The sequence below is a fragment of the Hipposideros armiger genome, unplaced genomic scaffold (assembly GCF_001890085.2).
Source record: "Hipposideros armiger isolate ML-2016 unplaced genomic scaffold, ASM189008v1 scaffold_141, whole genome shotgun sequence".
Classification (NCBI taxonomy): Eukaryota; Metazoa; Chordata; class Mammalia; order Chiroptera; family Hipposideridae; genus Hipposideros; species Hipposideros armiger.
Window position 1 is genome coordinate 491,162 of NW_017731491.1, and position 16,470 is coordinate 507,631.

General features: G+C 39.1%; 1 protein-coding gene across 1 annotated transcript in view; it reads left to right on the forward strand.

Annotated features, from left to right (window-relative positions):
- The window catches only part of EFCAB5 (EF-hand calcium binding domain 5), a 114,158-nt gene that overhangs the window by 18,531 nt on the left and 79,157 nt on the right, over nt 1–16,470 (forward strand). The window lies entirely within an intron of this gene.

The window sequence follows — 16,470 nt, forward strand, 5'->3', positions numbered from 1 at the left end:
ATTTCAGTTATTGTATTCTACATTTCTGATTGGTTCCTTTTTTTAATGGTTTTTATGTCCTTTTTAATGCTTTCTATCTCTTTGTTGAAGTTCTAAGTTCCTTGAGCATCCTTATAACCATTGTTTTGAACTCCATCTCTGGTAGGTTGCTTGCCTCCATTTCATTTGATTCTTTTTCTGGAGTTTTTTCCTGTTCTTTCATTTGGGGCATATTTCTTTGTTTCCTCATCTTGGCTGCCTCTCTGTGTTTGTTTCTGTGTAGCAGGTAGATCTGCCATGGCTCCCAGTCTTGGCTGGTGACCTTATGTAGTAGTAGGTGTCCTGTGGGGCCCTGGCACGGTCTCCCTGGTCACCTGCTTTGGGTGCTTCAGGAGTGTCTCTTGTGTGGGTTGTGTGTGCCCTCCTGTTATAGTTGAGCCTTGATTTCTATTGGCACATCAGTGAGTGGGATTGGCCTTCAGGCTGATTGGCTGTAGGGTTTGGCCACATCCACAGCTTATGGGCTTCTGTCTAAGAGGCTTACTCCATTGAGTGGGATTTGCCCCAGTGGGCTCTGGTGCCTGAGACCACTCTTTGGGTGTACTGCTTGTAGGGCTAATTGGGCAGTGCTCTGCTGTGATCTGAAGACAACCTACAAGTATGTTGTTTCTGGGGCTCTTGTGAGGGGCTCCAGTGCAGGCCCATGTCACCCACTGCCTGTGACCAGCTGGGGACTACCTACTAGGATCTAGAAAGTGATCTGCAGTTGTTCACTTCCTGTGCTAAAGTTGGAGGCATGTGGGGGAGGCCATGCTGCGAACTGAGGATAGCTACCACCAATATCAGGCCTGGAGTAGTTCTGCAAAAAGCCAGGACACCCCAAGGTCTGCTGCCACCTGCCGGATCCCTTAAGGTTTAGCTACTGATAAAGCCTTTTTGCAGTAGGTGATTTGGGTGAGGCAGGGCCTCAGGGAGGAGTCACTAGAGTGGGAAGAGTTGTGGTCACCAGGTTAATGTAGACTCCGGTTTGGTTCCAGTGCTGAGCCTGGAGCTACTCAGTAAGTCTCAGAGCACACCAAGGCCAGCCACTACCTGCCTGGGGCCCTTAGACTCAAATAGTTTTCTAAAAAAGAGTGTAATGCAGGCGGGGCTGGCTGCTGTTGAGAAAGTGCTTCTGACACTGGGGGTGTTGGGTGGGGTGAGGTCCCAGCGAAGCTCACCAGGGTGGAGTACTGGAGCTCACCAGGCCAATCAGATTCAGATTTGTCCTGTGGTGGAAGGCTCAACACAGGAAAGATGGCGCCCACCTCTTAGCTGCACAGGAGAAGGCCCCCTCATAGGGAAAATGGCAACTGTCCTCCAGCGCTCGCCTTAACACCACACACCTCAGTCTGCCCCTGTATACCTCCGATGCCCACCGAGTCACCATCCCTCCACGGAAGCCCAGGGTGAGTGACTGCGAGCGAGTCTGTGTGCAGGCTGTTTAAGAGGACATCTGGATTTCCTGCAGCCTTCCATCCCACCCGGAAGATCGGAACCCCCACTGTTTTTCACAGCCAGATGTTGCGGGGGCTCTTCTTCCTGGCACCAGTACTCTGGGCTGAGGAGGCCAGTGTGGGGCTCGCTCCTCTGTGGGGAACCTCCAAGGCTGAGCTATCCCTCCCAATTCTCAAACACCACATGGAAATTTAGGGCCAGCCCATTTCATGTGTCCACCCCTCCTACAAGTCTCAGCGTGACTCCTTATTTATAATATTAGTTATAAAATGTTTGTTTAGGCAGACTTCAGATGGTTTTCCAGGTTTATTGTTTTATAATTTAGTTGTAGTTTTAATGTGTTCATGGAAGGAAGCACACACAGTGTTTATCTATTTTGCCATCTTGGATCTGTCCCAATCTGTTATAGTTTCAGTTGATGATATTCCTTATATTGAAAAGCACATAAAACAATAACATAATCATACAAACTTAAGAGGATTTAAAATAAGTAATTTTATAGTTATTCAAAAAGTATTTGTTGAGCTACTACTATGTGCTTCACTATTTATAAGGTGCTAATGAAGTATATTAAATAAGTTCCTTATATTCATGGATTTAGTTATCTCACTAGGATCCCAAGTGTATGCTTACTTATTATCTGTCTCCCTTCACTGGAAAATAAGCTATATGAGAGTTGGGACTTTTTCAAAATTTAACTTTTCAGATAGGCAACATATTCACCCGGTTCAAAAGCCAAAATATATACAGTTATACGGTGAAAAGTTTCCTATTCTTACCCTCCATGTAGCCAGTATTCTACCTCTGCCATAAATAACTAATGTTCTTAGTTTCCAATCCTTCCAGAGTTTCTTTATGCATACATAAGCAAATGCAAATATGGATACTTAATATTCTTCCTTTTATATAAAAGAAAGTGAATGAGTTACAAATATTTTCCTGTGTTTTTCACCTGCCATTTGTCTTTTGTCTTGCAGAAGACTTTTTATTTCTATATGGTTGAATTTATTTACTTTTATTTTATGGCTTCTGGATTTTGTGTGATTGTTACATTTCAAAGTATTAAAAGAATTCTCCCATAGTTTCTTCTAAAATTATATTTTAATTTTCATTTAAAATATTGATTCATTTGGAATTACCATCCTAGGGTAAGGTATAAGATATAAATCCAACTTTATCATTTTCCAAATGGCTACATAGTGATCCCAATAACAATAGTGGAATAGTCTATCTTTGTCGCACTGTTTGTGTGTGTGTTGAAAATTTTTATAAGTTTATTTGAGCCAAACTGAACAAAATGTGCCAGGGAGTAAGATCCCAAATGTACCCTGCCCCACTGTTTTGAGATGAGCCTTTATTACTAAATTCTTATATATTTTGGAGTGTATTTTTGGATTTTTCTACCCTATTCCATTGGTCTATCTCCCTATTTATGCATCAGCACCACGCTGCTTTAATTATTGAGACTTTTAAATATATTTTATTAAATCCGACTATGCTGTTCCCATTACTTGCTCTTCTTTTTTATGATTACTCCTGTCTATTCTTGTGTGTTTTTTTTAATTTTAATTTTATTTTTTTTAAAGTGGGGCCAGAGGGCTGCAGTCTCTCTATGGAACTGAGCCCCGTATTGGGCCAATGCGTGGCTTTTTTTTTTTTAAGATTTTTATTGGGGAGTTGGGGGGATGGGAACAGCGCTGGGGAATTGGGGAACAGACAAGCCGCTGTCGTTTTTGTTCTTCAGTCCAGCTGCGGAGGACGTTGCCCCACTGGCCCAAGTTGGCACTATCATTGCGCTCTTCCCAGGTGAGGCAGATCAGTCACCGGCTTCTGGATGGCCGCTCACTGCGGCTGCTGGCTGCTCACGCTGGCTGCTAGCTACACACGGTAGCCCATGGCAACCCACTGCCACAGGGGCTGCAGCCTACGCCGTAGCTGGCGACTCACAGCAGCCCAGCTCCAGGTTGAGCTGTCGTTCAGCATCTCAGCTGTGGAGGGCAGCATCACTGGCCCTCACATGTGGGATCCGAACCGGGGCCCTCCGGTGTCCCAAGCCAGCTCCCAACCATCGCGCCACTTGGCCGGCCGTGTGTTTACTTTTTAAATATGAACTGTAGAATTGGTTCATCTACTTATAAAAGAGGGGCAGGGAGAACACCCAAAAAAATCTTATAGGAATTTTTATTGAAATCTGATTAAATTTATCCATTAACTCAGAGAAAATCAATAACTTTAATAATGTGTTTCCAATGCTATATATAGATGATGTATTACAGAATTGTACACTTGAAACCTATATAATTTTACTAACAATTGTCACCCCAATAAATTTTAATTAAAAAAAGTTTTAAAAAATAATGTTTTTATCTGAGAACATGTGTCTTTCCATTTGTTCATTTTGTATCCATCAGTGTTGTCTTAAAGTTTTTTCATATAGGTTTGCATCTCTTGTTAGATTTATTACTAGTTATTTTATCATTTTTTGTTGCCATTGTAAGTGGGACTTTCTTCTTCCATTTTCTATCTAAATAGGCTTTGAATATACAAAAGCTATTAATTCCTGTATGTTTTTGTATTCTGCTACCTTACTGAGCTATCTTGTTTATAGTAAATTTTTAGTTTTTTTCTTGTTTTCTTCTCAGGATGCAACCATATTGTCTGCAAGTAATAGGAGTTTTCCATCTTTCTTTTCAATTTTTATACTTCCAACTTTTTTTTTTTAAGATTTTTATTGGGGAATTGGGGGGATGGGAACAGCAGTGGGGAATTGGGAGAAGGGGAACAGACAAGTTGCTGTCGTTTTGTTCTTCAGTCTAGCGGTGGAGGATGTTGCTTCACTGGCCCAAGTTGGCACCATCATTGCGCTCTTCCCTTTTGAGGCAGATCAGTCGCCGGCTTTTGGACTGCCGCTCACGCTGGCTGCTGGCCACACATGGTAGCCCATGGCAACCCACTGCCACAGGGGCTGCAGCCTACACCGTTGCCAGCAACTCACGGCAGCACAGCTCCAGGTTGAGCTGTTGTTCAGCATCTTAGCTGTAGAGGGCAGTGTCACTGGCCCTCATATGTGGGATCCGAACCGGGGCCCTCTGGCATCCCAAGCCAGTTCTTAACCATCGTGCCACTCGGCTGGCCCTTACTTCTTTCTTTCTTTCTTTTTTTTTTTTAAATTTTATTAGGGAATTGAGGGAGGGGAACAACGTTGGGGAATTGTGGAAGGGGAACAGACAGGTAGACAAATGCTGTTTTTCTTCTTCAGTCTAGTTGTGGAGGACGTTGCTTCACTGGCCTATGTTGGTATGATCATTGTGCTCTTCCCAGGTGAGGCTATTGGTCGCTGGTCATTGGTTGGCCACTCACAGCAGCTCCCGGCAGCTCACACCGGCTGCTGGCTGCTCACGCTGGCTTCCAGCCACTCACGTAGCTCATGGCAGCCCACTGCAGCAGGGGCTGCAGCCTACACCATTGCCGGTGACTCACAGCAGCCCAGCTTCAGGTCGAGCTGTTGTTCATCATCTTAGCTGTAGAGGGTGAGAGTCACTGGCCCTCATTGTGGGATCCCAACCACAGCCCTGCTGCTCAGAGCTGGCGCTCCCAAGCGAGCTTTTAACCAGCTGAGCACTTTGCCGGCCCTATACTTCCAACATTTTTTTCCACCTAATTACATTGGCTATTATCTCCAAATCAATGTCAAATGGTAGTGGTGATACAGACATCCTTGTTTTGTTCACACCTTTAAGTAGAAATGATTCTTCTATTACTGTTTACTATGAACAATTTAAATAAATAAATTATATATATTGGGTTGTCGGAAAAGTCATGATGCATTTTTGCAACAAAAAACAGAAAAAATACGTCATGACTTTTCCGACAACCCAATATATATATATGTATGTGTATATATATATATATATATATACACACACATGCACATATATATATACACACACATATATATACCATAACTCTACTGTAATTGATCTGAAAATATATATTTTATCACATAAGGAAAAAATGCACCTAATTTTTATCTTATAGAGTGATTTTTATAAAATCAAGAATGATTGTTGATTTTGTCAAATGCTTTTTCAACATCTATGGAGATGAGATCATTTGAATCTTTACCCTAGATTCATTAGTAACAAATTTTATTAAAAGATTTCCTAATTTTGAGCTATCTTGTAATTCCTGAAATAAATCCCACTCGGTTGCTATTTATTTGGTTACAATGAAATAAGCTTTCTACTAGTAAAACAGATAAATGTTTCATTCTTTCCCTTTAATTATAGATTTTCAGAATATTTTCTCTCTCTCTCAATAATCACTTTTAGTGGAAGCAAATGACAGATTTTTCCTCTTTTGAGGAAGGGTTCTTTTTTGATTATCATTTTGGCCACATGGATTTTAGTATTTATTCAGTGTATTTTAATCAGTTGTAGTCATTTTTTCTTTTCTGTGCTCACCTTGACCCAGCTTTGAGTCCTGTCTTCTTCTGACATTTCTTCTTTAGTCTTTGAAAGCTTCATGCGTTTTTTTTTAAAGCATTCTTAGTTCCTTTTAATGGGATCACTCATCTAGAGCTAGGAATGCTCATAAATATTGTATTGTCATTACTTCTAGGATCTTTCACAACTAACACATAATTTTTTAAAATAATGAGTTTGTATTAATAATTTCATATCAAATACAGTGAGTGTTTCAGGGCTTTTATATGTTTCTTTGATTTTATATTTGTATCTCTTTTTTTTCTTACACTGAACATCTTGGTTTCTAATAAGAGTGACAGAATTACTTATTTGCTTCATCCTATAATTAATTTACATAAAATAGCTTCAAAATAATAATACCAACAAGCCTATTAATACTAGAACTACTAAATGAGGTTTTAGATTTATTTTCAGCTTTTTTGTTCATATAATAATATACCCTACTAAGTATGTGTGTGTAAAAAATGAAATCATTCAAAAAGTAGAAGAAACCAGGGGTTAAATTCCTTTATACCCAGAGAAAAGCCTTTTGAACCATGACTCAAAGTGATGAAATATTGATAAATTTTATTACATAAAAATTAAAACCTTTTTGTCTGGAAAATTGAGTTGCAACTCCTTGATTCTGCTGCTGTTGTACAAAAGTAGCCATAGACAATAATATGTAAATGAATAAGCATGGCTGTGTTCTAATAAAACTTTATTGCGAATACTAATTTGAATTTCTACATGCTACAAAATATTATTCTAATTTTTATTTTTAAAAACTACCCTATAATGTAACAACAAATCTTAACTTTTGAGTTGTGCAACCAGGCAGCAAGCCAGTTTCAGCCCCCAGAATGTAGTTTGCTATTATCTGACCCCTGGCCTAGATAATATCTGTTTGGTCTCTTTCAGACCTAAAAAACCAAATAAGACACTTTGAATCTGATTCCCTTCCTGAGTCTCCATATTTCAATTCTGTGTGACTTGTTTTAGTACTTCCTGTAGGGTAAGCAACTAATTAGAAGCTTAAAACGATAATTCTTTTGGAATTAGGTACACATGTTCCTCTGGAATAAAGTAAGAGATATGTACATAACTCTTCTTTGGTTTTATTTTATGTGTGGACATGGAATTTTTATTTTCAGTTCAACCAGTCTTTCTCAGAGTGTGGTCGCCTACCAATAACATCAAAATTACCTGGGTGCTTGGTTAAAAGTGCAGATTTCTAGCTTCTTCCTCAGATCTTCTGGATCAGAACCTCAAGGAATGCATTTAAAACAAGTTTCACAGGAGGTTATAATGCACACTATAAAGTTCCAAGCCCAATCATTTAGCAAAACTAAATTAAGGGAGTTTTAATACTAGTGAAAAGTTCCAATAGCAGCAGGGAACAGTGTCATTAAATTTAATAAATAGTTTAAAGAACATTTCTGTTCACCATTTGTTCTTGCCGAGCAATAAATTAGATTTGTGTTTAGATCTATTTCCATAAAAAAAAATTAAAATTTGGAAACTGGTGTCAAAGCTGTAAATCAATATACTGACAAATCCTTTCTCCTGTTAGGGATATGTAAATCTCAATCAGTACATAAACCTAGGCGTTTATCAATATCTATAGTAAGAATAGTAATGGGCACACTAGGACTTTGCCAACCAATAATATGATACAAGAGAATTAGTTTATTTCACTGATATGTCTTGAACTGGGAGTTTGAATATTTAGAGTCATTTGAGGTTTCTTAAGAGCTCTAGTTTCTATTGGAGTAACACTGTTGTAGGAATTTCATGAAAGAGTTAAAATAATCAAAGATGCTTTCTTTGCCTGGACTGTCAGGATTAGGGCTTCATCTCCGGCAAAAATCCAAGATCTATATGTCAATATGTGACAGTGTCAGGTTTTTGTAGAATATTCATAAATCCTAGGGATGCTTTACAACAGCACAATGTCTACTGACTTAAAGCTTGGATACCCAGCATCCTAGCAAAAAGAGTCCTGCTTTTAAATTCCCTGAACCATGTCATTGTTTGTGTTGTTCTCAATCCATTAGAGAGTTTTGGAGAAGTCCATTCTTTTGGGGAATGAGAGTTTGCCTTATTTATTTCCAAGAAAAAAGACAAATAAAAAATATTTTTTGGTGTGTCAAGACTTTATTTTCTGATGATAACGTTAAAACGTTCATTTGCCTCAGCCTGATCTGAGGTTGTCATCTTCCTGCTTCCCAGCACAAAAAGGGATTCTTCTCTGTTTGGTGTCTAAGGACAATAGATAGAGAAGATATTCCTTACTGATTTGGAACAATATTTATAGTGGTAGCTGCTTATCTGAAAAATAAAATATTACTGTTGTTTGTAAATTGTACACATGCAATATATCTTTGTTGCATTTCATCAGGATTCTTGGAAGATAGGTGTAGAACTGAAGTGGACTTTAATCCTTATATGTAATTTTGCAAAACCAATAAGAAGCTGGGTTTGTGTCATTTTGCTTTTCTTCATATTTCCTTTGCTTTTAGCATCTTTCTTTTATTATGTTTTCCCTCTTACTTTTGATTCCTCCAGTGTATGAGAATACATATTCTATAAGTCACTACTGCCTTGTGAATTGATAATGAAAAAATTTGCTCTTAAAATACAATTACAAACTTTCAATAGCCTGATGATGGTGATGGTTAGACATATTTATACATGTGTTGACATTAGTACAACCATGCACCAAAATGGTCAATTTTACTGTATGATATTTTCAAAAGTGAAAGCATTAAACAGTAAAAAAAAAGGGTTACAGAAGACAATTGTTAATATTAGAATTTTACACTATTCCAGAGAAGAAGGGCCTATTATACTTTAATTTTCCTCTCTTTTTCTCCCCAGTCCTGATACACAGTCCTAATCCTAAAATGAGAGTTCAAATAAACCAGGAAGTATTTTAAGAGACTCAAGGCAAAAACTTGGATCTTTTCCTGTATGGCAGTTATAGTGATGCATAGCCACTTCTGGCTTGGTAATGATCTCTGATCCCTACACCTGTTGCTTATTTATTATTATCACTTGTGCATCTGTGATGCACCTTGAGATACCTTTTGGGTATTTTTCCTGTGACTCCTCTTTATTAGCCTTATGGGCTAATCATGTACCACTTAATCCATGAAGAGAAAGAATTACAAAGAAATATTCCAGAGAATTACTTCCTGTATCACAGCGACATAAAGAAGAAAAATAAGTCAGTATAAATGTTCAAGCATGAAGGAAACACACACCAAAGAAAACTAAAAGGGAAAGAGATGCATGCCTTTATTTTACTTATAATAATTCCCTGCAAATTAACTCATGTATAATGTTTGAGGAATTTAGGCAGACTATGTCACAAATCCATTGTGTATGTTTCTTTTGGAATGTGGTATCTCAAAGGGTTTGAGAGTTTACTTCAAAGTATTTACTTTTTGTATTAAAAAAAAAAACAACCTCAAAATGTTTAACTCATCCTTACAAGATGGCACCACTAGGATTTGGCAAGACTGAGGGAATGTTTCATGCTTGACATGGGTGTTCCTCAGTAGCCAGGAGACAGCAACTTTCTAGACAGATGTCTGCTCATGCTCCACACCAGCTGCCACCTCTTTACTGAGCCCAATCTTGTGCTTACATGATGTTAGGAAACCCTGTAGGTGCTTCTCTCAAAGTGATATTATTAATATTCGTCATCTCGTAAATCTGTATTGAATATCATATTTCATCAGTTCAGTAAAACAGATTATGCCAAAAATGAGTGGATAGATAAGGAAAATGCTTTTTTATAGTATTTGAATGGCTATTATACCCAAATATATGTCATAAAACTTTATCCAACCAAACAGGTTCTACTTTTGTTCAACCTAAAGCATAATAATAATGCATATACACTGACTAGCTTCATATCCATCTCTAAGCAACACTGTTGAATATGCATATATCCTATTATTAAGTACTTAGAAATTGAAGTGCTTATGGACTGAAAAATCCTGGTCTCCCTGGATGTTACCCTAATATCTTACACACCACACTACACACACACACACACACACACACACACACACACCTGCAACTTGATGTTGAATGAGTCTCTAGTGACATATAACATCACTAATGTTAAAAAGACCGAGGCAGAGTTCCTGAGTCAAGTTCTCCCCGGCTAGGGCTGGTTATCTGGGATAATGCCTGATAAGGTATGGTAGTGCTGGAGTAGAAATACCTAAGGCCATCTAAGATGTTCATACATTTCTAGTATTTGCCAACAGTTCTATTGATTCATTTAAAATTATCCAGTAACTGATGTTCTCAAAAGAAGATATCCTCCAAAGATTGTTTCTCTGTTCCCAGAAGTGAACAGACTGATGACCTTACATGTAACTGCCTTGGTTTCTTTCTTTTTTTTTTTTTTTTTTAAAGATTTTTATTGGGTAATTGGGGGGTTGGGAACAGTACTGGGAAATTAGGGGAAGGGGAACAGACAACTTGCTGTCGTTTTGTTCTTCAGTCTAGTTGTGGAGGACGCTGCTTCACTGGCCCACGTTGGCACCATCATTGCGCTCTTCTCTGGCGAGGCAGATCAGTCGTCGGCTTCTGGACGGCCGCTCACTGCGGCTGCTGGCCGCTCACTGCGGCTGCTGGCCGCTCACGCTGGCTGCTGGCTACACACGGTAGCCCATGGCAACCCACTGCCACAGGGACTGCAGCCTACGCCGTCGCCAGCGACTCATGGCAGCCCAGCTCCAGGTTGAGCTGTTGTTCAGCATCTTAGCTGTAGAGGGCAGTGTCACTGGCCCTCATATGTGGGATCCGAACCGGGGCCCTCTGGCGTCCCAAGCCAGTTCTTAACCATCGCGCCACTCGGCCGGCCCTGCCTTGGTTTCTAATGGCTAACGACCTTATGTGCAACTGCCTTGGGTTATATATCCTCTGCCCTAGCTTGGTCCTACACCAGCAAAACAGGTGATTTCCAGCCCTCCAGTGGGGAATATTCTTACTCCTCCAGCAAGGTGGCTCAGTTGGAACTCATCCACCTCATTTGGAAATAAGAAATCTTCACCATCAAGGCCAGTTTCAAAAGGTGGAGGCAGGCACTAGATCAGAGGTACTCAGCACTTAGTGACAATGAACTCAGACCACCAACCCTTGACTTAATCCACCTGAGCCAGATAGGCTGCATTGTTTATGCACATCAATTTATACATATCAAGTAACCACTAGCCAAATGTCCTCTTCTCAAATTCAGAGTGCCATCTTCCCTGTCTAGAACATTCTTCCCCTCTTTTCTCTAGCTGGCTAATCACTCCTTGTCTTTCAAGAATTAGCTCAAGTATCACTTCTGGGATACATTCTGCCACATCTGGCCTGGATTAGGTACTCTTTTTATATATTCCTGAAGCATCTACAGGCTCATGTCAACCCTTAGCACAATGTAATGTAATTGTTGATATACCTCCTCATAATCTCTTTGAAGACAAGGATTATTTTCTATCACACCTGTATTTCCAATACTGAGCACAGTGCTTGGGATAAGTTGGGGCTCAATAAGTGTTTTTTAGATGAATGAATTAATAACTTGAATTTATTAAGGAGTCTTTCTTCTTCACTCAATTAGTATTTATTGCATAACTACTGAGTGCTCAATGTTGAGCCATACCTAATAGGGAAAAATTACAAAATTTGGTTCTTTTTAGGAGGAACTTATGCAGTGTAGTTGAAGAAATACAACTAAAACATAGCTAAATTTATCAAAAACAGTTGTCCATATACGTTTTATCTACTTTCCACATGGTTCTCAACCTGTTCTATCTGGACTTTGTTCCAAGCTCTCTTCAATAAATGGCACTTACCAAGATCACAATGTTCTCCATGCCTACTATGTGCCAACAGTTCTATTGATTCATAGGCCCAGTGGAAAGTTTGCAGTCCTCATCTTACATGACCTCTTCGCAGCATTCAATGATGTTGACCATTTCCTCCTTGAAATAGTCTTTCTCTTCCCTTCCATGACATTATTCTTTACTAGTTTTCCTTCTCCCTTTGTTTAGTCCTTCTCCATGTCCTTTGCTGGATTATTCTCTGCTACCTGATCTTCAAAGATTAAGTTTCCTTAAAGCATGGTGCTAGGCTTTGTTCTCCTATCATTCCATAATCCATCCCTGAGTGTTCTCATTCCAACACATGACATCAGTTACCATTTATACACTCATAACTCTTAGATTTATATCTCTAGCCCAAACACCTTTTCTGAGCTCCAAACAGTATATGCAATTATCTATTCAGTATCTGCACTTGGATGTTTCATAAGCACCTCAGTTTCAACAAGTCATTGTCTTATTTGGCTAACCATCTATTAATAGATTCTCAAGCTTAAAGCGGAGGGATCAACCAAACTTGATACTTGCTTCCTTACTACTCACTTCCAGTGAATCATTAAGTCCTATTGATGTTACCTCCTTCTCTCAAATCTATTCATTTCTGACCTTCCCCATTGAGACAACGCTAGTGTAAGCTACAATCATCTCTCACTTGCACTATTGCAATAGTCCCCTAATTGGTATGTTTACATCCACTCTTGCCCTCTTCCAATCTGTTCTTTACTCGCATCTGAAGTGATTTTTTTTTAAGGTTAATCTTATCGTGTTTTTCCTCCAATGTAAAATCTTTCAGTGGTATCTCTTTACTCTTAGAATAAAGACCTAAATCCTTAACTGGGCTGTAAGACCGTCCTTGTATGACATGGTCTCTGACTTTCTTTTTAGCCCTGCCTCTTGCCTCTTTCCTCACACTCTCTACTCCAAAAGCACAGGATTTCTTTCAGTTCTTCAAATATACTATGCTTCTTTCTAACTCAGGATGTTTACATATGCCATCCCCTCTGCCTATATCACTCTTCTTCCTCTTTACCTTATCCCTTTAGAGTTCACTTCAAATAGCACTTTATTGTGAATTAACTAATCTAATCTGGCTTTTGCCCACATGATGAAAGATTTTTTTTGTGTGTGTTTTTTTTTCTTTATTGTTTTTAGACACATAAGATCGTTATAAGTTATATCTTAATTTGGGGAATCAAGTATTTAATTTTGAAATCTTTGGAATTAATCATCAGTATTTAATGGGGAAGTTATGATAAATATTCTTTAGCATCTTATAAAATTCCAAGTAAGCCTAATTATTTATCTGTTCCAATATCATTGATTAACCAGTAACTTAGATTTTTCCCAAGTCATTACACTTATATTAGGATTCTCATTTCATAAATAAAATATATGTTGAATAAACAAAAAGAAACTAAGAATTAGTACAATAATTAAATGGACACACCATATATGGATTTTTATAGGAACAATCATCACAGGAATAATATGGATATGCTCCAGGAATGGCAAGAAGTCCAGATTAGCTTTGTGAAACTAAGACTACTAGAGCTTAAAAACAAACACAAACACACAAACAAACAAAAACTGAGCTTATTAACTTTCCAGACAAGGGAATATACACCAGTGAGGACTTCACTGAATAGTTCACCGAAGAGGAACATTCAGGGGTTTTTAAGTATCAGGAAGGGAGCTTCATACCGGTTAGATTTATAATAACTGATAACTATCACACTGCACAGGACAAAGTAAGTCCATAGGTTTGTACATGATTGATTAAAACAAGCCCCATTGTTTAACAGTCAAAGGTCTTCATTTAGGCCCAGTAATGGTCTGGTATACTGGAATCACTCAAAATTCATGGTCAGTTACCCACTTAAGCTAGTTAGAACCAGTTTCGATGAAATACAACATTCAGTTTTGATTTAAATTAAGGCAAATTCTGCTTGAGTGGAAGATTTTCCCTGTACAATTTGCATAAATGGATGGAATTTGGATTGTCACAACTAGGGTTAACAATCAGTTAGATTTATACTATGCTTTTTTTTTTAAGATATCAAAATGCTTGTTAAGATGGGGAACTTTCATTAGTTAGCTTTTGCTGCATAACAAAATACCTCAAAACTTAGTGGCTTAAAGCAATAATAATTTATTTGCTCGTGATTTTGTGGGCTGGTAACTTTGGGCTGGGTTTATGGCTCATCTCTGCTCTCCATGGTATCAGTTGGACTTGCTCATGCATTGTTATAAGGTGTCAATTTCAATTGATAGCCTTAATCACTTGTCTATCAATCACTTGTTTGCAAAAGCAATGGAAGTAAGTGGATCATCACCCAGAAGGCTAGCCAAGCTCATTTCTAAGGTGGTGGTGGAAGGGCTTCTAAGCTCAGTAAAAGAGGGCAAGCCCCAATGTTCAAGCACTTTCTTTTCTTTTTTCTTCCCAGTTTCATTGTGGTATAATTAATAGCACTTTTCAGCTTTCTTTTGCATCATGTTTGCTAACGGTCCATTGGCTAAAGCAAATCACATGGCCACGTCAGACACAAGGGTACAGAAATAGACTCCAACCTCTTGATGGGAGGAGCTGCAAAGTTACACTGCATACAAACAGACATGCGTACAGAAATGGGAAGCATTTGTGACCATTTTGCATTTTATCCCACTAGTCTTTCCTCCTTTCCAGTCTCCTTAAATGTGGATGTATACTTATATTTACACTGTTTACAGGTTATGCCTATTCTACACTGACCAAAATTAAGAGCTTTGGATGCTCTGGAGTTCTGTTGATTGATGTGGATATCCTTATAAGATAATGCAGACCACAGAAGAGAAATTTTATTCATTCTTTGAATGAGTTACTTAATCAATTTAAAATCCTTTTAGATTATATCAGGAGTCTCATGTATAGTGGCCCTGCAGCACAAAACTAGGTTTTGTTTCTAAATGTGGGCATTAATAAGTGAGAGGAAAGGATGTCTGAGCTGGGACCTAAAAGGTGTAGAGGATCTAATCAAGCAAAGAGAGTGAGAGAGGGGGAGCGGAGAGGAAAGTATTTCAGGCAGATAGAAATATGACAGAAATCCAATTTTACTAACCCCTTTTTTTGTAGCAGTACCGTATTTCCCCATGTATCAGACACACCCTTTTTCAAAAAGTTTGGGGTCTAAAAACTGGGTGTGTCTTATACAGTGGTTGTAGTTTTTTTTTTTTTAAGATTTTTATTGGGGAATTGGGGGGTTGAGAACAGTGCTGGGGAATTGGGGGAAGGGAAACAGACAAGTTGCTGTCGTTTTGTTCTTCAGTCTAGTTGTGGAGGACGTTGCTTCACTGGCCCAAGTTGGCACCATCATTGCGCTCTTCCTGGGCGAGGCAGATCAGTCCCCGACTTCTGGACGGCCGCTCACAGTGGCTGCTGGCCACTCACGCTGGCTGCTGGCTACACACGGTAGCCCATGGCAACCCACCGCCACAGGGGCTGCAGCCTACGCCGTCACCAGCGGCAGCCCAGCTCCAGGTTGAGCTGTTCAGCATCTTAGCTGTGGAGGGCAGTGTCACTGGCCCTCATATGTGGGATCCGAACCGGGGCCCTCTGGCATCCCAAGCCAGTTCTTAACCATCAAGCCACTAGGCCGCCCTTATTTTTTTTAGCTGAGCCATCCTGGTACCTATTGGTAGCTTAGTGGCAGCTCAGCTCAGGCCGGTCATCGAACCACTGTTGCTCAGAGCTCATACTCTTGAGCGAGCTCTTAACCAACTGAGCCACTCAGCCAGCTTTGTAGATTTTTTTTTACTTGCATTTCCCACAAGTGATGAGGAGTTGTATGAATTTTATGATGAATAAAACTTGAGTTCAATAACTTTATGTAATACATTTTTTTCAAATTTCGGGCCCCAAAATTAAGGTGCATCTTATACATGGGGAAATACGGTTCTTAGTATACAATATTGTTTACTTACCTGTTCTACATTGGACCCTAAACTTTATTAATGGCAGAATTTATAATAGGTGCCCAATAATGGTGTATAATAAGTGAATAAGTGACTGACTTAGTGAGTGAATGAATGAGTAATGAGAAAAAGCTAGGAGAAAGACAGACACAGAAAAGAGGGTCATGCAGAGAGAGGGAGAAGGAAAAGGGAGAGAAGAAAGAGAGAGAGGGAGAGAGGGAGATAGATAAAGTAGCAGAGGGAGAAAGAGTAGGGGAAGAGCAGGAGAGCCAGCAGAGAAAGGGTCTGGAGGCTCTGAGATAAGTGATGGAAGTTTGGCTGCTTAGCAGTTGTATCAGAGGAACTTAGCACTTCCTTTAAAATACTATATAACTAATCTTCTAGTGGTTAGAAACTGGCCCTTCTACCCTATTAAACCACTTGCCTCTTTTGATTTTCAAACTTCAAAGTTTTGCAGTCTTATGTTTCTGGAGAATTTTGAAGGCTTAATAAGGGCATAATGTAATGACTTAGGTTTTAGTTGTTTCTTTTGGATTATTAAAGGTATCCAATTTACCAGTTCTTACTGAAAATTCTTTTGCATTTTAAAATCAAATTGCCTCCGTTTTTCTTTTTTGAAAGATGAAGACCTGCCTCAAACATTATTGGAAATTTGCATTTGAAACCAGCAGCTATTTTTATTATTCTGA